We start from the raw sequence: 5118 nt of genomic DNA on the forward strand, positions 1-5118 counted from the left end.
CTACCATGTGGACAAGCATCCATGTGACCTACCATGAAGACAAGCATCCGTGTGACCTACCATGTGGACAAGCATCCATGTGACCTACCTTGAGTACAAGCGTCTGTATGACCTACTCTGAGGACAAGCATCTGTGTGACTTATGTGGACAAGCATCCGTGTGACCTACCATGAGAACAAGCATCTGTGTGACCTACCATGAGGACAAGCGTCCGTGTGACCTACCATGGGAGCAAGCATCTGTGTGACTTATGTGGACAGTCGTCTGTGTGACCTACCATGTGCAGGTGTTTCCCTGTTTGTTGTGTGTTTGCTTTGGTTTATTTTAAATTTTGTTCTGTCGAGACAGAATCTTCCTCAGAAGCCCAGGACGGACGGCCTGCAGCTTGTCATCCTCAGCGTCTTCCAAGTGCGGGGATTATAGGTTTGAACTGTCACACTTGACTCAAGTCTGCATTACAAATGCACAGAGCATTTGATCAAGTCTTGAGAGGATTTCCTTCTCTCTCTCTCTCTCTCTCTCTCTCTCTCTCTCTCTCTCTCTCTCTCTCACACACACACACACACACACACACACACACACACACACACACACACACACTAATACATATGCTCTTCCCTTGGCTTCTTTTCCTTTGGTTTTAGAGACAGGCCTCACCCTGCAGCTGAGGAGGACCTGAGCTCGCACTTCTCCTGCCTCCAATTCCCAAGGGCCTCATTGCAGATGTGCACAGCCTCATCTGGTTTTCCTCGAAACAGAGCAGGGTGGGTGTGTGCTTAATTTTGTTGCTGTTACATATATATATATATATAAAGCAACTTAAAAGTGCTAGTTGTTGTCTGAGAACCTACTGTCTCCACAAAATGAGACAATTTGAGTTATAGGAATGTGTTCTAGTATTTGCACAATTACAACTTTATAAGCAATATTAAAATGCAAATTACACTATTAAATTTTATTAACTCAAAAGCCTAGAGGATGGTACAGCTGCCATGCTGCCTAAAATTTTCAGAACAGCTTAATCAAATTGCCACTAAAGTCTTGCCACTTCTGATTCCCCTAAAACAAAGCACACTACCTTTGTAAGATAGGTGTAGTGCAAAGAATTCAGTCTCATTCTTAAAACCTCTAGAATCTGCTGATCCAAATACTTATTAAATCCTGGAAAGTAGGATAAAATTCCCATTAGAAAATAGATCATGGGGTCTGGAGAGATGGCTCAGTGGTTAGGTGCAATTGCTGCTCTTGCAGAGGAACCCAGGGTTAGTTCCCAGCACCCCCATGCGTGCCTAGTGCTCTTGACAGCCAGAAGAAAGCCTGAAACAGGAGCTGTGGACAGTTGTCTGCCATCACAATGGAACTTGGTAGCTCAGGTTCCAAGTGAGCTGGCGCCCTCTTCTGGCGTCTAAGGGCAGTGCACACACATGGTGCTTAGACATTCACACAGAGAAAACATAAAACACATAAAATAAATAAAGTTTTAATAGATCACGACTCACAAGTCAAAGATCACACTTTTTGAAGTTGGACTGTTTGACTTTATGAATTTACTAATCTGAACTTAATAATTAGGTCTCTTAACATTTGTTCTGTCATGTTTCTTAGAAGCCTGGTTTTAGGGCTGGAGAGATGGCTCAACAGTTAAGAGCACTGTCTGTTCTTCCAGAGGTCCTGAGTTCAATTCCCAGCAACCACATGGTGGCTCATGACCATCTGTAATGAGATCTGATGCCCTTTACGGACATGTAGATGTACATACAGATAGAGTTCTTATTTACATAAAATAAGTAAATACATCTTTAAAAAAGAAGCTTGGTTTCATATTCAATTTCTATTAACATTGATATCAATATTCATAAAAGGATTAGTACAAAAAAATCACTTGAGTTTTTTGAAAGAAAATAACGTGAATAAAAGTGGGAATCTACCCCATGGTATCCCTCACATGTTCCTGGTACACTCCATGGAATCCCTCACATGTTCCTGGTGTGCTCCATGGAATCCCTCACATGCTCCTGGTGTGCTCCATGGTATCTTTCACATGGTATCTACCCTCACATGCTGAACCTCCTGGGAGAGTGTGGGTCCCACTAATAATTGTATTTTTCCTGCTGATGACAATTGGTTAAACGCATGACTGAGAGGTTGTTTTATATTTATTTTGTATAAAATCAAATTGCTAAATTAGCAGGGGACATCTTGAGGAGGGCAGAAAATGGCTCACTGAGTAAAGACACTTGCTGCAGACTGTGGAAGGTGAGCGCTCACTCCGGCAGTGTGGCAGGTCGAATCCGAGCCCCAAACCCATTGCGGAGCACTGCATGAGTAAGTGTAATAATGAAAAAAGCACGTTGACTTATGCTGTTTCGTTCTTTCTTTCTTTGTATTTTAAAGAGTCTTTGATCAGATTACTTGTTTTTTTCAGCTTGGAAAATGTTATCATGATAGCCTTGAGCCTTTCACTGAAAGCTGGTTTGGAGCTAATGGGATCATTTTAATTTCTCTGAGCAAACACAAGGAGCTGTGAAACCTCCCTGCAGTGAGAGGTCACTCCCCCTGAGCAGCACCGTGCTCCTATTCTGAGGCTCTGAGCCCACAGGATGGCTGCCAGAGCCTTCCATCCTCAATTTGGCCCCTTAACACCTTTCTGTTCCTCAGGCTTTGGTCGGATCGCATGAGCCACCGGTGCAGTTTTTCTAGAACACACTTCATGGACTAAAGAGCCTGTGTGACTAAGCTGGACCGAGAGCTGACCCAGAAAGGGCCATCCAGGTTTGTAACTCAAGCCGAGTAACAAGAAGAAGCCTCCTCCTCTTGCTGTGCAAATCTAAGTGGACAAACCCAAGCATCCGTCCTCCCTCTCTACCACCCTCTCCCTCTCCCGGGCTCTCACAGCCACAGTCGATTCCCTAATGCCTGGGGAGGAAGGAGGGCTGTTTCCGTTGATACAGGAGGTACCATAAAACATGAAAGAGGGAACCCAATGTTCTTTTCTACAGTATTGAGCTCTGGTTCCCAATGAAAAGAGTCTCACGTGCAGACTCAGATCAGGTCTGCCACCTGTATACAATTAAAACCTCCGGTTCGCCAACTGGATCCGTGCGTACTGGTAGCACGTAGCAGCTGTCTGAACGGTGTAACCTTGGATACCAGGAATCCCAATTTTCTCAGTTTCGTTGCTAAGGCAACAGGACAGAGTGGGTGTGGGGAGCGCAGCAGACCTGCCCACAGCTCTGCAGGGTCTGCAGGAGGAAACCGAGCGGAGGGAAGGGGAAGTCTTAGGCTGCCCACCTGTCCAAGGCCGTGATGGAGCAGGCTGTAGGACAATGCCACACTCTTATGTCACTAACAATCGGGGAACCCATTGTGCACAGCAGGCAAGGTACCCTATGATGCTACTGGGCAGAAGGAGGGTGAAGGAAGGGATGCTAGGGAGGTGAAGAGGGTGGGGTTGGGGACACAGCTGCTAGGGAGAGAAAATTGGATTACAATACTGCTAGCATTCAAGGAAGCAGGAGAGACTCCAGAAAGTAACCCCAGCCACCAGATTCCCACCCACGCCCAGGTGAGCATCCTGGTTCTTCCTACAGAGCACAATTGTGTTTGGAAGGTGAGGTTGAAGGTTTTTATCATTGTCTAAAGACTGAATAGGAGACAAAGATGCTAAACAGAAGAGGCCTGCGGTTCTCTCCCAGGCCCAGCGGGGATTCCTCCCAAATGTTCTTAATCAGGCTGACAAGGAAACTCAGTGGAGAGCGCTCTTCAACAAAACAAAACAAAACAAACGACCACATCTGAGCTTCTCAACAAACAAGTGTTAGCTGTCACCTTGCTAAGAAGTCAGTCACTATGCAGGGGGCACAGTGTACAGAGCACTGGGGAGAACTGATGTACAGGAAGAGGGAACTTGGTACACAGAGAGACTTAGAATAAACGTCCCTTTTAATTCACCAGCTTTAGTGAGTTTCTGTTGCTGAGGGTCAAAAGTAACAAGTATTTTCACTGCAGCCAACACCAGGGATCTGTGGGACCTGTCTCTGTTCTCAACAATTCAACATAATTCCTGCTCTAGCAGGCCATGCCCAGAATTCCTCGCAATCTTTTCCGTCTACATTTACCTGTGTGGGGGTTTGAATAAGAATGGTCTCCTTATGGGCCTGAATATTCGAATGTTAGTCATTAGGGAGTGGAATTGTTTGAAAGAATTAGAAGGATTAGGAGGTGTGGCCTTGTTGGAGGGAGTATGACCCTGGGGGTGGGCTTTGAGATTTCAAAAGACCACACCCCACACCCATCCTTCTCTCTCTCTCTCTCTCTCTCTCTCTCTCTCTCTCTCTCTCTCTCTCCCTCTCCCCTCCCCCCGCCCACTCCTGATGACTCTGTCCTCCTCATGTCCTCATGACCTCCTCCTGTCCCCTTCCCCCCTTTGCCTTTTCTTGGGCATCACTGTCCCTGGGTCGCAACAGCTAGTACTGTTGCTATGCTATCGTGTAATATTACATGTAATACATATTTTATATATATACATACACACCCTGAATTATAAGGGTGAGAATTATAATTGTTTGTAGTAGAAACTCGTGTATAAAGGATAAACATAAACTGTAAACAACAAAATAGGCCTGCCACGGATATCTGGTCATGTCATTACAATTTGTATCCCTCTGGTGCATGCATGCAGGCATGCATGTGTCTGTGTGTGTGTGTGTGTACATGTGTGGTGTGTGTGTGTGTGTGTATGTGTGGTTTTCGTGTATGTATGGTGTATGTGTGGTGTGTGTGTATGTGTGGTGCATGTGTATGTGTGGTGCGTGTGTATATGTGGTGTGTGTGTGTGTACATGTGTGTGTGGTGTGTGTGTGTATGTGTGGTATATGTGTGGTGTGTGTATATGTGGTGTGTGTGTGCACATGTGTGCGTGAGGTATATGTGTATATGTGTGGTGTATGTGTGGTGTGTGTATGTGTGGTATGTGTGTATGTGTGCATGTGTGTGCATGTGTGTGTGATGTAAGTGTATGTGTAGTATGTATATGTGTGATGTGTGTGTGTACATATGTGTGCATATGTGTGGTGTGTGTATGTGTGGGGTATGTAGTATGTATGTATGAGGTGTAT

This window comes from Rattus rattus, chromosome 1 (assembly GCF_011064425.1).
Source record: "Rattus rattus isolate New Zealand chromosome 1, Rrattus_CSIRO_v1, whole genome shotgun sequence".
Taxonomy (NCBI): Eukaryota; Metazoa; Chordata; class Mammalia; order Rodentia; family Muridae; genus Rattus; species Rattus rattus.